Source organism: Narcine bancroftii, chromosome 2 (assembly GCF_036971445.1).
Source record: "Narcine bancroftii isolate sNarBan1 chromosome 2, sNarBan1.hap1, whole genome shotgun sequence".
Classification (NCBI taxonomy): Eukaryota; Metazoa; Chordata; class Chondrichthyes; order Torpediniformes; family Narcinidae; genus Narcine; species Narcine bancroftii.
This window is the reverse complement of record NC_091470.1, coordinates 86,341,573-86,359,930: the sequence shown is the minus strand read 5'-3', so window position 1 is coordinate 86,359,930 and position 18,358 is coordinate 86,341,573. Positions and strand designations below refer to the sequence as shown.

Below are 18,358 nucleotides of genomic sequence, written 5' to 3'. Positions count from 1 at the left end.
AGGAATTGTATACTTCTGCAGTTTTGGAAGATAATGTTAGAATTGATGCTTTTTTGTCTAACTTGGCTCTACCATCTTTAAAGGATGCAGAGGTGAAAAATTGTAACAAACTTTTTTTTTACAGTTATGGAAGTTAAAGAGGCATTGCAAGCAATGCCTGGAGGGAAGTCCCTAGGGGAAGATGGTTTTACTTCAGAATTTTATAAAGAGTTTAATGATTTGTTGTTTCCTGTATTGATGGAAGTTTTGAAGCAGGCCACTGAGAGTGGTACCTTTCTAGATTCTTTTTCTAAAGCATTTATTCCAGTAATTCCTAAGAAGAATAGAGATCCATTAAAAGTTGGGTCATATAAACCAATTTTGTTTACTGAATGTGGATTAGAAGATAGTTGCCAAGGTTTTAGCTAATAGGTTAGCTAAATATTTACCAGAGCTGATTCACGTATATCAGGTTGTGTTTATTAAGCATCAGTATTCTGCGGATAATATTATTAAGTTAATTTCTTTGATGAATGTTTCTCGGGAGCAATCCGACAAACTTATGATAGTTGCCTTAGATGCTGAGAAGGCTTTCCATAGAGTGGAATGGGATTTTTATTCAAAGTATTAGAAAAAATTAAATTGGGGCCACTCTTTACTGGTTGGGTGAAGGCCTTATATAAAAACCCATCAGCTAGGGTGGTGACAAAGGGACAAATATCTTCATTATTTATATTATCTAGATTGACTAGACAGGGGTGTCCTTTGTCACCAGCTTTGTTTGCGTTGGTAATAGAACCATTGGCTCAAATGATTAGGCAAGATAGCAATATTAAAGGAATTAAAGTGAATGTAGATGAGTATAAAATAAATTTATTTGCAGATGAGGTTTTAATATATTTAACACATCTTATGCAGTCATTGGGATATCTTCAAGCACAGTTGGAGCAATACAGTAGGATGTCAGGCTATAAAGTTAATTGGGATAAGAGTAAAATAATGCCTTTAGCAATGGAAGACTATTCAGCTTGTAAGCAGGTTACAATATTTTGGTGGTCTGACAAAATTAAATGCCTGAGAATAATTGTTGATAATAATTACAATCATTTACATGAGCTGAATTATCTACCATTATTGACTAAAATTAAATATGATTTAAATAGATGGAAAGATTTACCAATAACTTTGATAGGATGGGTAAATTGTATTAAAATGAATATTTTTCCTCATGTACGGTATCTTTTTCAATCGATCCTGTGTAAAATTCTGAAAAAGTTTTTAAAAAATCTTAAAGCATTAGTGTGGACTTTTTTGTGGAAAGGTAAATTAGCAAGGGTGTCACTACAAAAACTGACCTGGAAATATGCTTTAGGAGGATGGCAGTTACCTCCTTTTCAAAACTATTAAAATTTATTAATAGAATGTTTGAAGTAGAACAACCTTTGGTATGGGCTAGAATTGAAATGGCTCAGATCCATGAACAAAGAATAGATCAATTTCTTTATAAATGGAATCTTCAATTCTTCCAAAACTATAATTTACCTGTGTTAAAACATTTAATGGAGTTATGGCATAATAAAAACCAAATTATAGGGACTAAAGGTAAAATCTCAGCCAAAACTCCACTGAATCAGAATAAATTTATTTTTTCCCAATTAATAATCAACTTTTGAAATCATGGGAACAGAGGTATCAAATTGGTGGAAGATTGTTATGAAGCTGGGTACTTCGTTTCATTTCATAGACTTTAAGAAGAGTACGGAATTCTTTGAATATGCTATTTGCCTATTATCAGGTTTGAGTTTTGTTGTTAGATAACTTTGGACATGGTTTAAGGTTACCTAGTAACCTTAAGTAAATTTGAAACTTTACTTATCAAAGGTGGTAACAATGTTTATTTCAGAAATGTATGCTTTCTTGCAACATAAAATGATTAAACCAGATGTTTATAAAATGAGAATTAAATGGGAAAAGGACTTATCTATTTCAATATCTCAGGATAACTGGATGACTAGTGTGAAGGTGGTATGACCAAATTAATAAATGTGAGATATAGATTAGTCCGTTATAATTTTCTTCATCAGCTTTATTTAACTCCCGAGAAGTTAAGGAAATATGGATTTAGTTCTTCAGACTTGAGCTTTCGATGTGGTAAAGAGATTGGTTCTTTTTTTACATTCAGTATGGCTTTATGAGATAGTGAAACCTTTTTGGTATAGAAATAAGTATTTTTTGGAGGGTTTATTTAAATTCAAGCTTTCACATCTTTTATTATTTTTATCGGGATAAATTAAGACATTGAGTTTGGAATTAAAATTAGATAAGTTTCAGATTGCATTTATTCGATTAGCGTTAGCAGTGGCGAGAAAACGTATAGCCATTACTTGGTAGAATAAGATCAAGTTGAGTATTTAAAGATGGCACATGGAGATGAGATCCTGTATTCCATTGGTAAAGATAACTTATAATTTACATAATAATTATTCCTTTTTTATTAAAGTGTGGAGCCTGTATATGAAGTATATTGCTACTTGGTTCGGCTAGGAGTCGGAGGAGGAGCTTGGAGAGAGTCGGGCTGTGAGTCAGAGGAGGAGGAGCTTCCTGAAAGTGACAGGGTCAATTGGTCAAGGGGCCAATAAAAGGAGTGAAAGGGGAGGGAGTGGCCAGCAGCGAGGAGCAGCTCAGTGAGTGAGTGGAGCAGTGAAGGAGTGAGACTTCCTGACTTTGGCTTATCAAGCTTCGGCGAAAGCAGGCAAGGAAAAAAGGTAAGCTGAGTTATTTGCCTTCGTATTCAGAATCATGCCAATAGGGTTAGTGCTCTGTACTGGGTGTCAGATGTGGGAACAATGGGTGACCTTCACCCTCCCAAATGGCCACATCTGCACCAGGTGTACCGAGATGCAGTTACTAAGGGGGTGAATTAGGGATATGGAGTTGCAGATTGATGACCTGCGGCTTGTCAGGGAGAGTGAGGAGTTAATCGACTCAACTTTCAGGGCGATAAATACTCCAGAACCCGTGTCAGGTAAGTGGGAAACCGTCGGGGGGGGGAAGAGAAAAACAGAGAGCACACCAGTGACTATCCCACTCAGCAACAGTTATGTTGTGTTGGATTCTGTTGAGGGAGATGACCGGACAGAAGATGGCCACAGGCACCAGGTCAATGGCAATGAGCCTGGCAGAGTGGTGCAAAAGAAAAAGAAAAGGAGAAATGCAGTAGTTATTGGGGACTCATTGTCAGGGGTACAGACAGGAGGTTCTGTGAGCCAGATAAGTTTACCGCATGGTGTGCTGCCTCCCTGGTGCAAGGGTATGAGATTTGACAAATCGCTTCCAAAATATTCTGAGAGGAGAGGAAGAGCAGCCTGATGTCTTGGTACATGTGGGTACAAACGACATTGACAAGAAAAGGGAGGAGGTAATGAAAAGGGATTACAGTGAGCTGGGACGAAAGCTGAAAGACAGGAATGCTAGGGTGGTGATCTCGGGATTACTACCTGTTCCAAATGCAAGTAATGAAAGGAATGTAAGAATAAGGAAAATGAACATGTGGGTGAGGTGCTGGTGTACAAGGCAAGGATTTGGCTTCTTGGAACATTGGGATCTCTTTTGGGGAAGGCATGATCTTTACAAGAGGGATAGGTTGCACCTAAATCCAAAAGGTGTCAACATTTTGGCAAGTATGTTTGGTACAGCAGTGGAGCAAGGTTTAAACTAATTTGGCAGGGGTATGGGAACCAGAGTGTTAGGGAAAAGGGTAGGGAAGGTAAAGTAATGGTCAGGAAAAGTAATGTTGGGAGGAGAAAGTAAATAATCAGATGGTGCAGTGAGTTTTCGGGTCAATGATAGTGTTAAGAAAATTACAAAAAAAACTGGTGGGCAGAAAAATCAAAAGAAAAGGTTACAGAAGTCACTAGATATTAAAAGGACAAAGAGCATAAAGGCACTTTATCTGAATGCCCGCAGTATTTGAAATAAGGTTAGTGAACTTGAGGCGCAAATCGGTACCCATGCCTATGATTTGGTAGCCATCACGGAAACATGCCTACAAGGTGACCCTAAATGGGAATTAAACTTTCAAGGGTATCAGGTGGTGCAAAGAGATAGACAGGACGGTAAGGGAGGTGGAGTTGCACTCTTAATCAAAGATGAGCTCCAGGCAGTAGTGAGGGATGATATAAGATCTAAAGAACATAATGTTGAGTCCATTTGGGTAAAGATAAAGAATAACAAAGGGAAAAAATTATTGGTGGGTGTTATCTATCGCCCACCAAATAACAATAGTTTAGTGGCACAGGAAATAAATAGAGAGATAAGTGAGGCATGTAATAATGATACGGCAGTAGTCATGGGGGACTTTATCTTCCACATAGATTGGGAAAATCAAGTTGGTCGTGGGAGTCTGGCAGAGGACTTCATAGAATGCATCCGCGATAGCTTTCTTGAGCAGCATGTTAAGGAACCCACAAGAGAAAATGCTCTCCTGGATCTAGTGTTGTGCAATGAGATAGGTAGAGTAAATGCTGTAATAGTCAGAGACCATCTGGGAAATAGTGATCATAGTATGATTGAATTTCTCATTCAGATGGAAGGGGAAATAGTTAGATCTAAAACTAATATATTATGCTTAAACAGGGGTGACTACCATAGGATGAGGGAGGAATTGGGCAGAGTGGACTGGGAGCACAGGCTAATTGATGAAACAGTTGAGGAACAGTGGAAGATTTTCAAAGAAATATTTTGTAATGCTCAACAAAAATATATTCCGGTCAGGAAAAAGGGCAGCAAGGGAGGGAAAAATCAACCGTGGTTAACAAAGGAAATAAAGGAGAGTATAAAATTGAAGGCGCAGGTGTACAAAGCTGCAAAGAGCAGTGGGAAACTGGAAGATTGGGATAACTTTAAGAGACAACAAGGGGTTATAAAGCGGGTAATAAGAAATGGGAAAAAGGATAATGAAAGTAAATTGGCACAAAATATAAAAACAGAAAGCAAAAAATTTTATAAATATATAAAACGGAAGAGGATGGCCATAGTTAACATAGGACCCTTGGAGGATGAGAAAGGAAAACTGGTAGCAAAAAATGAAGAAATGGCCGAGGCATTAAACAAATATTTTGTGTCAGTCTTCACGGTAGAAGACACGTCCAGCATGCCCAAGTGCAGAGTTAAGGATGCGAATGTTGGGGAGGACCTTGATAAAATAGTTATTACAAAGGAAGTAGTGATGGAGAAACTAGTGGGACTTAAGCCAGACAAATCACCTGGTCCTGATGATATGCATCCAAGGGTTCTGAAGGAAATGGCAGAAGTTATAGTTGATGCATTGGTGGTCATATACCAAAATTCCTTGGATTCTGGGCAGGTCCCGGCAGACTGGAAGACAGCACTTTTTAAGAAGGGATGTAGGCAGAAGACTGGAAATTATCGGCTAATTAGCTTGACGTCTGTAGTTGGAAAAATGGTTGAAGCCATCATTAAAGATGAAATAGTGAAACTTTTGGAACATAAGGGTTCATCAGGCAGATTGAAAGGGAAGATCTCGTTTGACAAACTTGTTAGGATTCTTTGAGGATATAATGGATGCGGTGGATAGAGGGGAACAGGTTGATGTTGCATATTTGGATTTCCAGAAAGCGTTTGATAAGGTGCTGCACAAGAGACTTATCAGTAAGTTACAGGAAAGTGGAGTCCGGAGAAGTCTATTGGCCTGGATTGAAAATTGGTTGTCTGACAGGAGGCAGAGAGTCGGGATAAATGGGAGTTTTTCAGGTTGGCAGAGAGTGGTAAGTGGGGTGCCGCAGGGGTCAGTGTTAGGCCCACAACTGTTCATCATTTACATTGATGACTTGGAGGACGGGACAAAATGTGGTGTAGCCAAGTTTGCGGATGACACCAAATTGAGTGGAAGAGCAAATTGTAATGAGGATGTGGAGAGTCTGCAGAGGGATATAGTTAAGTTAGATGAGTTGGCAAAGGTCTGGCAGATGGAGTACAATGTTAATAAGTGTGAGGTTATCCACTTTGGCAAGAAAAATAAAAGAACTGAATATTATTTAAAGGGTGAAAAACTACAGCATGCTGTTGTGCAGAGGGACTTGGGAGTGCTTGTGCATGAATCACAAAAAGTTAAGTTGCAGGTGCAGCAGGTTATTAAGAAGGCAAATGGAATGTTGGCCTTCATCGCTAGAGGAATTGAATTCAGGAGTAGGGAGATAATGTTGCAACTGTATAAGGTACTGGTGAAACCGCACCTGGAGTACTGTGTCTAGTTCTGGTCTCCATATTTGAGGAAGGATATACTGGCTTTGGAGACGGTCCAGAGGAGGTTTACTAGGTTGATCCCTGGGATGAAGGGGTTGACTTATGATGAAAGGTTAAATCGTCTAGGATTGTATTCGCTCGAGTTCAGAAGAATGAGAGGAGATCTTATAGAAACATATAGGATTATGAAGGGTATGGATAGGATAGATGTAGGAAGGTTTTTTGAGCTGGCCGGGGAAACAAAAACGAGAGGACACAGTCTCAAGGTTCGGGGAGTAGATTTAGGACAGAGATGAGGAAAAATAGCTTTTCCCAGAGAGTAGTGAATGTTTGGAATTCTCTAACTAGGGAAGTGGTTGAGGCTGCTTCATTAAACATATTTAAAATTCGGTTAGATAAATTTTTACATGATAGAGGAATTAGGGGATATGGGGAGAAGGCAGGTAGGTGGAGTTAGGTCATAAATTAGATCAGCCATGATCGTATTGAATGGCGGAGCAGGCTCAATGGGCCATTTTTGGCCTACTCCTGTTCCTACTTCCTGTGTTCCCATATGTTCCTAAAAATATAGTATAAATTTTCTTTCCTTCCCCAGGTTGAGATGGCACCTTCCATGGTGATGATTTGACTATTCTATGTTAACTCCTTTCTTTTTCTTTTGGGTAGCTACAAGGGGCGGGAGGGAGTTGGGGGGAGGGTAGGGAATTAGGGGAGAAAACTATCTTTATCAGTACTTTTTAATTGCTTGTATACCTTATTTTGAATAATAAATAAAATATACAAAAAAAAACAAGGAAGCATGGTTATATTCCTGGATTTACCATGATCAGGAAGGTAACAGTCAACTTATGGCAACTCCAAGATGTAAGTAATGTGATGAGAAAGGAACAAATGGCCAAGAAAGGACTTCGAAGAGATGCAGAGCGGGGTCCAAAATTCATCCATGCCAATTAATAACAGCTGTGAACTACACTTTGCTTATGCAAGAGGGAGGGACAGTCAGAGAGAAGGAAGGGGGGAGAATAGGTAAATAAAATAAATGGTTTGTCTTTTAATGGATGGGATAAAGTATATGTACTTATCGTTCAATATGAGAGTAAAGCTATGAAGGGAAACATGGCATCTTATGTAGTAGGATCCCTTTAACATTCACATAACCTTTGGCACACCCATATCATCAGTAACAACAAGGTTTCAGGATTCAATGATCAATACGGTGTCTTAAGTAATCACATGGTGCATTATGAAGGGAGTGTCATGCCATGGCTCACTGGTGGCATTCTTGCCTGGAGTTAAAGAATTGCATTGCATTTTTTTAAGACCCGCCGCAGAGATATCAATATAAAGATCAAGGCACATCCTCCAGTCCTTTATGGTTGACGTGAATTGTGTGAGAAATTATCCAAAATCTATCTGCTTTCTCAGGTGAAAGAAAGTTTCAAAAGCCAGCAGGAAGAACTCACCAGTGTCTCACAAAGTATCGGATCACTTTCTGTCAACCTGTGGGACCTTGCTGTGTGTGAACTGACCACTTCCTCCCATCACTTATAAGTGTCTTTCCTCGGTGTATTTTTTTATATAGAGATACAGCATGAGCCCACACAGCCTTGATAAACCCATGTGACTAATTAACCTACTGACCATGTACAACTTTGCAATGTAAAAGGAAACTGGAGCATCTGGAGGAAACCCATACGGTCACAGGCAGAACATACTTATTCACAGTAAAGCACTGAAGTAAATCCTGAGATTCAGCGATGGTTACAGCCACCATGAATTAACAGTGGACAACCACATTCCATGAATAGCCATAGAAGTAGTGGGAACGTGGGCCCTCGAGATAGTGTGGTGAACGCCAGATGGCAAACCAGATTTCCAAACTTTTGCAATGCAGATTATTGGAGGGGTTTTTTTCTCTGCCATCAGCAGGGTAACCAAACCAATTCTTTATCACCTTATTAAATTTGACATATATCACATGATTTGGAATACAAACCATATGTCAAGCACTACAATCGAACTGCACAAAAACAGTGTATGTTGAAGGGAAAATGGGTGTAGAAATAATGCAACTAGGAGGACAGGCTGGGTGGAGAGAATTTTGATCAACCGTTAAAAGCCTGAACACCAGGACACGAATGAAATAGCAAGATGAAATTTTCATTTTCTTGATACTGTAAATTGATTCGACCTAACGTGTCTTTCTTCCTTAATGCATTACCCATTTGAATTACGTGATGCAACTTGTCAAGTTGAATCATTTCATTTTTTTAACCACAGCTTTTCACATAGCACCTGCACAAGTCTGCTTATGGACATCTTAATTCACCTTTCCTCCATCTTGTTCAAAAACACCAGCACCAATGTTGTTTCTGCTTTCTAGCTTCAGCTGCGGTTCATGTTCAAGTTGGTTATCATCTGACCGTACATATACAAACAGACGAAACAGCGTTTCTACGGACCCGTCCGCAGTGATGAGGCAGAAGGACCACACACCTGTCTGCAGTGATGGGGTGGAACGACCACACACCTGTCCGCAGTGATGGGGTGGAAGGACCACACACCTGTCCGCAGTGACAGGTCAGAGGGACCACACACCTGTCCGCAGTGATGGGTCAGAGGGATCACACCCTTGTTCGCAGTGATGGGATGGAGGGACCACACTTGTCCACAGTGATGGGACACAGAAGAAGAGACTACATATCTGTCTGCAATGATGTGATGGAGGGACCACACACCTGTCTGCAGTGATGGGCTGGAGGGACCACACATCTGTCCACAGTGATGGGAAGGAGGAATCACACACCTGTCCGCAGTGATAGGACGGTGGGGAAAAGAACTCACACTGTCCGGAGTGATGTAATGGAGGGGCCACACACCTGTCTACAGTGATGGGATGGTGAGGGAGGGACCACACACCTGTCTGCAGTGATGGGACATAGGTGGAGAGAGTCAGAATCTTCAAGTTCCTGGGAATCCATATTTCAGAAGACCTCTCCTGGAGCCAGCACATTGGGGCAACTATGAAGGCACATTCAAAGGAGTCTGAGGAGATCTGGCATGTCAGCGGACACTCTGTCAAACTCCTGTAGGTTGACTGTGGGAATTACACTGACTGGGTGCATCAAACTTGGTTTGGGAATATGATTGCCCAGGAACACAGAAGGTAACACACAAAGCCCGGTACTTCACAGGCTCAGACCTCCCATCCACTGAAGACTTGTATGTGAGGACCAACACTTCTCGGTTCAAAAACAGTTCAAATAACCTCCCATTACACAGATCATGGACTGCCTTAACACCACAAAAGATATATTTTCACTACTTCAATCACTTTTCTTTTGTTCGAGGATTACTGCTGTAGAAAACTACAGCACAGAAAAAGACCCTATGGCCCATCTACTCTGTGTTGAACTATTGTTCTGGTTCCCCTTTGAACTACACCTGGACCATTTCCCTCCATAACTCTCGCATTGATGTACCTATCCAAATATGCCTTGAATGTCGAAATCGAGCCGCATTCGCTGCTTCAGTTGGCAGCTCTTACCACGCTCTTTTTCATTCAATTAAAGTGTACTGCTATCGCCGTTCTCTCGTTAACTTGGCTGATGTTTTTCTTCAGAAGTACCTGATTGGCTGCTTCGAGTCTAAACTTCAGAGCAGATGGTTAATGTATCATTATCATGGGAACACTATCAGTGTCATACTTCACCTACATGGAGGTGTGGGCAAGGATTAATCTAGGGACAGCAAAACGAAAGAAACCATTGATGACGACCAACCTCATGTCATGAAGAGCTGACACCTCACATCAATTAGATCTGGATGAACATTGTTCCCTATCTCAAAAACAAAAATTAAATCCAATGCTACAGAACTAAACTGAGCAAGGAACGAGCTGGAGTGACTGCAACAACATTTTTTTTAAAAATTAGAGCGAAACCTCGTTAGCATGCGATTCGTTGATCCGCAGAATCGCTTATAGCACGGGTGTCTGTGGACCCCAAACTGCTAAGGGACGGGCTGATGACAATCAGCTGGCGACCCAACTCCCCATGCCTGACAGACCCCCCTCCCTGCTGCCTGACAGGCCCCCTCCCCGCTGTCCCTGCCCCCCGGTGCTAGAGTTCGGGGCAGTGGCGGCCGTCGTGGGACGTCGGGGCAGGGGCAGCCAGTGAGGGACGCCCTTGCCCCAACATTCTGCGGCGGCTGCCCCGCACTCTGACATCTATGCATCTGTTCCGCTACTTGGCTGTAACGCGGTATAAAATCTTTGACCCCAACTACCATGTTCTAATGAGGTTTTATTGTATTTTTTTAATTTAGAAATACAGCACGGTAACAGGCTGTGGTGCAACCCCTGTAATGCATGTATTGTATGGGCTAACCCACCCCCTGAACCAGTGAATCCTCCCTCCTGGAAATCCCTATAAAGGCTGTTACGCCCACACTCCTACCCCAGTACCTGCCTTGGAACCGGGCCAGCAACAGGTGAGATGTGTTGATGTCTTTAGGTGATTAAAGCCTGTTAATCACAACTTTCTGTCTAATGTGGTTGATCGAGAACGCTACACAGGCTGTTCCGGCCCATGAGCCCATGACACCCAAACTTAGCAATTAATCTTCAACCCCCCCTCTGCCATATATTTTTTGGAGGGTGGGAGGAAACCCACGCAGCCATGGGGAGAACGTACAATCTCTTTTCAGACAGTGTGGGACTTGAACCCCAGTTGCTGGCGCTGTAATAACTGCACTAACCATTATATTAACTCTGCTGTCTTGAATGAAGTAAGATTCACGGACACTACCATTGTGGGTTATTGCCTTTTACCCACAAAACAAGTTTAATTTTGCCCCTTATCTTGCACTCATTGAGATAAAGTCAGTTGGTTGTACTTTGCCATGTCACTGTGGTTTCAGTGAACTGTATCCTAAGAAAATTAGGCCATGGTTGAGAACAGAACATGATGAGCACAGGCTCAAACTCCAAACCCTGGGGCTCTGTACCACCCCCCCCCCCCCCCACCCTGCAACTGGATCATTGACTTACTCATCAGAAGACCACAGTCAGTATGAATTGGTAGGAATGTCTCCTCCTCACTGATCATCAACACAGGCGCACCCCAAAGATGTGTGAATAGTCCACTGCTCTCATCGTTATACATCCATGATTGTGTGCCCAGAGACAATTCCAATGCTATTTACAAGTTTGCCGATGACGCCACATTTGTCAGCAAAATAACAAACTGCAATGAGGAAGCTTACAGGAGGGAGATAAATCACCTCATTGAATAGTGCCACATCAACAACAGTTGCACTCAACATCAGCAAAACCAAGGAGATGATTGTGGACTTCAGGAGGAAGTCAGGGGAATACGACCCAGTCCTTATCGAGGGCTCAGTAGCAGAGAGGGTCAAGAACTTCAAATTCCTGGGTATCAACATCTCTGAGGATCTGTCCTGGAGCTTCCATGTCAATGCAATCACAAAGAAAGCTCTCGAACTTTGTGAAGTGTTTGAGGAAATTTGGTAGAAAACTTGCGAAAACTTCTGCAGGTGTTCCAAGGAGAGCATTCTGGCTGGTTGCATCACTATCTGGTGTGGAGGTACAAGAATAAACTCCAGAGGGTTGTTAACTCGGCCTGCGACATCACAGGCATCAGACTTCTCTCCATCGAGGACATCTACATGAGGCGGTGTCTTATGAAAGCAGCCTCCATCCTCAAGGACCCCAGCATCCAGGTCATGCCCTTTTCACCCTATTACCATCAGTGAAGACAAGCCCTCAGCAGCACAAGGACAGCTTCTTCCCTGCTGCCATCAGCTTCCTTAATAATCAATGAACAAAAGACACTGCCTTACTTTTCGTGCACTACTTGTATTTATTGTTGTAAGGTGGTTTATATGAATGTTTGCACTGTGATTGCTGCCACAAGATAACAAATTTCATGACTAGTTCATGACAAATTCTGATTCTGAAACTTGGTCCTGGTTTATTTGGCATTGCCTGAGGCATTGTCTCTTACTGGGATGGTCATCTGTGTTGAATGTATAGTTGCTTTCTCACTTAAACACAATTGTGCCACTGACAACTGAATTTGTCAAGTGATATATTGCCAAATATAAAATAAATTCTGTGTACTGATTGAGTTAAAGCATGCGCGCTGTCACAGACTGCCAAGTGAAGTCAGGTGGAATCACAGGCAATGTTTCCTGCCCTGACGAGCTCAATGCCTTCCTTCCGTGGTCACTTTTCTCAGGTCGGTGAGATGAGGTCACCCACCATGACTGTCTCAGGGGCACATGTAACCCACGGTTAGCACTGCAGACATCAGGTCAGCCTTCCCCATAGACTGAGATAGACAGGGAAGTGGGGAGTGGGAAAGAGGGAGAGGGATAGAGTGAGTGGGAGGGAGGGGGAGATGAAGAGGAGAGGGGAGAGAGGGAGAGGGAGGGTGAGAAGGATGATGAGACAGAGAGAGATAGGAGAGGGAGAAGGAGAGATGGGGGGAGGGAGGGAGAACACTGGAAAGATTCCTTGACCAGAGCATTCCTGTAAGTCTCCTCAAAACCATTAAAAATCCTCTTTAAGCCTTAATTTTAAAAATGTTTAACTATACAATAAAGCAGAAGATACATCTGGCCATTGAAACCCATGTCACCCAATTAACCTACCAACCCGTAACATTTTGAAGGGTGGGAAGAAACTGGAGAGCCCAGAGGAAACCCACGCAGGTCACGGGGAGAACTTACAAACAGTGGCAGGTCAAAACCTAGTGGCTGGAGCTGTAACAGCGCTGTGCCAGCTGTGGAGAGGTCTGCGGTGCTTTGCAATGGCTGAAGGTTGCACTGTAAACTAGCTGTAAGGTGAAGTTGCTGACAGTGGAGCATTAGTGGAGAGCAAAGCAGCAATCAGTCCTGGGCACTCTCAGGGGAAGCCTTCTCAACTGCTCAAGCAAATCAGAATCTTGCTCCATCTCCTACTCAGAGCAAAAGTTGGGGGCGCAGCTGAAAAATCTCCCTCCTGTGTTTTGGAGTGCCTTTTACACTGAAATAATTGCAGAAAATGCCAACCATGCCAATGTGACACCCACACTCATGAATGATTTCAAGTAAAAGTTAATGTTGAAAACTTTGCTGTTTGCAATTAATCGTCTTCTGTGAACCATCCCCCCACTGTGAAAAGTTGAATAAAGAAATCTTTTGAAATGAAGCAAATCTCATGACTTACAACATTTAAGTCTTTGATCTCCTTGTCAGCCTGTGTGCCACTGGGTTTGCAGTAATATCCTATCCAGCTGCTTTCATTTCACTGTTGGATTTTCACCAATTAAAACCATCCCAAACTTCTTATAACAGTTTTATATGAATAACCCTATCATCAAAAATGGTGGCGTGGACAGAGCTGCTGTGAGAGCTGGGAGAGTGAGACCTTGCTACTTCACAGGGTCCTACTGCCTGAACCTGATCATGACAGTACTGTACAGGCTTTAAACAGCCTTGGAAAGGAGCCGACAGTGTTTTTTTTTAATCCTGCAACCATGTGGTCTGTGACCAAGATGGTGGCACCTGTGTTGGGCAGTGTATCCGGGGGAGCAACATACTGGTGCAGGGCACCCGAAACGGGGAGAACATTCTGCCCCCCTCCCATTGAGAAGAAGAAGAAGCACAGGAGACTGCCCCACAGGATGGTGACCATGGTAGCAGACCAACAACGGGTTCAGCTGCGGGCCACTGGCTACCTGGGTCGAAAGACGCACACCGTCTCCGGGGCTGCAGTCAAAAGATCCACCTAGGCTGCGGGCTGCTGGAGAATGGCTCAGGGAAATGGGTATTGGAACCAGCTTTGAGAGGATGCTGAGGGAAAGAATGGCTCCCGAAGAGCCTCGGGTTTCCGACGGATTTCCCATCACATTAGAGGTTGAATCTGGAGCTCGGGTCACCAATGGTTTGGAGTCTGTGCAGCTGCAGAGACTGCGGGAGGGCTGGAGGTGAAACCAGGGATGCTCAGTGACTCTGAAGGGACTCTCTTTTGCTTCTCTTTCTCCTATCGTTAGAGGCAACGGGCAATGCTTGTATATTTTTTAAGTATTATTACATGACAATAAAAGGGAAATAACAATATAATATAGAACGCCACCATTTGCAATGTTTTTTAGCCTTTTGCTAAAAATGTCCCTGTAGCTTTGAATTGATAGCTACAAATGCAGATGACAAAACAGGTGCCCATAAAAAGAAAACCTTTCACGCCTGCCTGTACTCCAAAGAAAGAGTACTTTTCCCCTAATCTGAGGTAACTTTGTGCATTCATTACCAAAACCAGTGGCCAAATCATTTCCTGTTCTCAATTTCCCAACCAGCTGCATCTCCAAAGCCAAATCATTCCACAAGTGGCACTATGACGTAGAGAGGCCCGGGTTCAAGCCTGCTTGGAGTTTGTGCAAGGCCCCTGTGGCCAGTTTGCTTTCCTCCTGGCGCTCCAGTATTCCTCCCCCCCACCCCAAAGATGAGAGGATGGGTTGTCAGGTTCATTGGCTGCTGTGAATTGACCCCAGTGAGTGGTGGAATCTGAGAAGTGGGAGAACACAACATTGATGTTGATGGACGATTGATGGACGAATGCAGACAGTGAGCCAAAGGGGTTTTCACTGAGCTCTATGACGATGTATGATGGTGTGATCTACATTACTAAACCCCCTTTAATGTTTTCCCATTCTCAATGGTGTTCAACCACTTACCATCTGCCTACTACCCACTGATCAAAACTAGACCCTGTCTATACACAGCTTTCCTGCAACGTCTTTCCAATCATGCCCCTTGATTTCTCAACTCCATTGCATAAACACATTGCATTTCCTATGTTAAGGAACTGATATTAAGTTTCATTGCTAGGTATGCCTCTTGGGTGTCAAGGGAACATGGCTGAAAATCTTCTAGCCCAGAGGCTCTCAGGGAGCCTGTGGAGCTTAGCAAGCTGACCAGCCTGATTCGACGTCCATATGCAGTTTGTTGGCTTGGGTGGTCATTCCCAGAAAACAGATGTGTCCATATGGGGGCCACCCCAGCTGCATCAACCCAGCGCAACTCATTGGACAGGTCAGGATGATTTGCTTCATGCTGTGGAACAAAGGGGTTCCAGTGGACAGACACTCAAATCACTAAAAGTGTTGCCATGGCTGAGCAAAATCAGGAAAAGAAACCAAACATAAATGGAATAATCTACACACATCGTCTTTTAACCCACTGACTCCAACAGTTACCTCTTGCTAATCTGTCACCTTTTACAATCCTATTCCCTTCTCTCAACTCCTCTGCATCTGCTCCCAGGATGATGCTTTCCATTCAGGGGCATCCAAGAAGACCCATTTCTTCTGAAATCACTGCCTCCTCTCTACTGCCACCAACTCAGCCCTTGTCCGGATCTCCTCTATTTTCCGCATGTCTGGCCCGGCCCCTTCCCCATCCCTTTCCTAGACGTAACCAGGACAGGTTCTCCTCATCCTAGCACCTTACCAGCCTCCACTCCAGTTTACTGGGCTCCTCAATTTCTGCCACCTGCAATGGCATCCCATTACCCAACACATCTTTCCATCTCCTCCTCTCTCCACTTTCCATAAGGCTTGCTCCCTCCATGATCCCCTTGGCCACTCATCCCTTCCACTACACGCCCCTTTGGCATCCACAAGGGTCTCCCTTGGTACCGCAAGACATGCCAAACCTCCCCCCTCACCACCATTTAGGGCCCCAGATAGTCTTTCCAAGTAAATCAACATTTCACTTGTAAATCAGCAGGGGTCATCCATTACTACGTCGGAGAAGCTGGATGCAGACTGGGACATAACCATATAACCATATAACCATTTACAGCATGGAAACAGGCCATGTCGGCCCTTCAAGTCCGTACCGGTTCACTTGAACAACTCCACTAGCTCCTCCGCAAACTCCTGAGGAAGTAGAGGCTTTCTTCATGATGCTATTGGTGTGTTGGTTCCAGGAAAGATCTTCCGAGATAATGAACTACAGGAAAGATATCAATAAGATTGAAAGAGTGCAGAGAAGATTTACTTGGATCTTGCTGGGTCTTCAGGAATTGAGTTACAGGGAGATTAATCTCTCCATTAAGCACCTTGGCTCTGTTTACTGTGATTACAGGCATCTAACAGTGGCCAACCATTTTAATGGCACACACCATTGCCACTCTGGCATGTCTGTCCATGGTCTCATCCACTGCCAAACTGAGGCCACCTGCAAATTGGAGGAACAAATTTCCAAATTGGACCCTCTCCAACCAGACGACATCAATATTGACATCTCCAATTTCTGCCAATCCCCTCGCCCAATCCATCCTCATTTTCCTTCAATCCTCTGAGTCCTCTGTTTCCACTTCTTTCCTTTGCCGGTCATCCACACCTGCAGCTCCCCACCCCCTTTCCCTTCTTTCTCCTGTCAAGGCATGCTTCTCATCCTGCTCCCCTCAGCTCCTTCCCCCTCCCACCTGTATCCACCTATGGCCTGCCAGCCTGTGCTCCACCCCATTACCCTCCCCCCCCCATTAAACATTTTTTTTTGGCATCCTTGATTGAGGGCTCAGGCCAGAATTGCCAACTGCCTATTGCTTTCCATGGATGCTTCATGGCCTGCTGAGTTCCTCCTGCACTGTCATGTATTGAACTAAAGATCTGGAAGGGTCTAAAATATGAAGATTACGTTAGACTTGGATTGGCCCTGGGTTAACACAGCAAATGGCTTGTTTTCTCCGGAGTGCAGAATGCTGAGGTGTATAAAACTTGATAAAGGCTTATGAAATCCTAAGAAGTTTTTATTTATTTAAATTTAGACAGACAGCACAGTAACAAGCCATTTTGGCCCACCTGTCCGTGCCACCCAATTTACACCCAATTAAACTACAACCCTGGTACATTTTGAACAGTGGGCAGAAACCGGAGCCCCCAGGGAAAACACATGCAAACACGAGAGAACATACAAACTCCTTACAGACAGCGCGGGACTCGAACCTTGGTCCCGATTGTCAGAATCTTTTTCTCTAGAGCAAAAGTATCACCCACTGAAGGACAACAGGGCACGTATTTTACAAAGATTGGTGGGCACCTGGGTAGTGATGGAAGCAGATACAATACAGTATGTTTCTGATTATCCGGAGATCAGTTAACTGAAAATCTCAGTTATCCCAAATTTTTCTCGGAGGTGACATGATGTCACAAGTTGAAAAGAATTTCACCCAACATGCTCATGTGGGGCTCTGACACTCTGTTGGTGCCAGTTTGGTGACAATAGAGCTCAGAACCAGCCAGGAAGACAGATGCTGAATGGCTGGATGCTGGCTCAGAGAAGGTGAGTTGTCGGGGATTGATGGCAGTGATGGAGAGGAGTCGGACATTGGTGATGGTGGTGGGGAACTGTCAGGGATCAGTGGCAGTGGTGGGGAGGTGTTGGAGATTGGCGAAGGTGGTGGGGAGGTGTTGGAGATTGGCGAAGGTGGTGGGGAACTGTCAGGGATCAGTGAAAGTGGTGGGGAGGTGTCGGTGATTGGCGATGGCAGTGGGGAGGTGTTGGAGATTGGCGAAGGTGGTGGGGAGGTGTTGGAGATTGGTGAGGTGGTGGGGAGGTGTTGGAGATTGGCGAAGGTGGTGGGGAGGTGTTGGAGATTGGCAAAGGTGATGGGGAACTGTCAGGGATCAGTGGAAGTGGTGGGGAGGTGTCGGTGATTGGTGATGGCGGTGGGGAGGTGTTGGAGATTGGTGAAGATGGTGGGGAGGTGTTGGAGATTGGTGAGGTGGTGGGGAACTGTCAGGGATCAGTGGCAGTGGTGGGGAGGTGTCGGTGATTGGCGAAGGTGGTGGGGAGGTGTCGGGAATTTGCATTTATCTTATTTTGTAAGCAGAGATCACAGTGATTTTTAGGTAAGAATTAAACATTGTTTCATGCTTGAAAAGCCTGCTGTTTTTTGTTGTTGTTTACCCACTGATACAAGTATCTGCTGATGCTACTGGGCTTCTTAAAGACATTTCTTGGTTATCTGAAACATCCATTAACTGAAAAATGTCTGGTCCCAAACTTTTTGGATGATCAGAAATGTACTGTAGTAGCTTTTAAG

General features: G+C 43.7%; 1 protein-coding gene across 15 annotated transcripts in view; it reads right to left on the bottom strand.

Moving 5' to 3' along the window:
- Nucleotides 1–18,358, bottom strand: part of LOC138753859 (alpha-(1,6)-fucosyltransferase) — an 852,902-nt gene that overhangs the window by 356,267 nt on the left and 478,277 nt on the right. Inside the window, exon 8 of one of the 15 annotated variants that reach the window (XM_069917369.1) lies at nucleotides 16,148–16,260. The exons of the other annotated variants lie outside the window; for them this stretch is intronic. The gene's annotated coding sequence lies outside the window, so the exon portion shown is untranslated. The remainder of the gene's footprint in view (nucleotides 1–16,147; nucleotides 16,261–18,358) is intronic. 15 annotated transcript variants of the gene reach the window in all.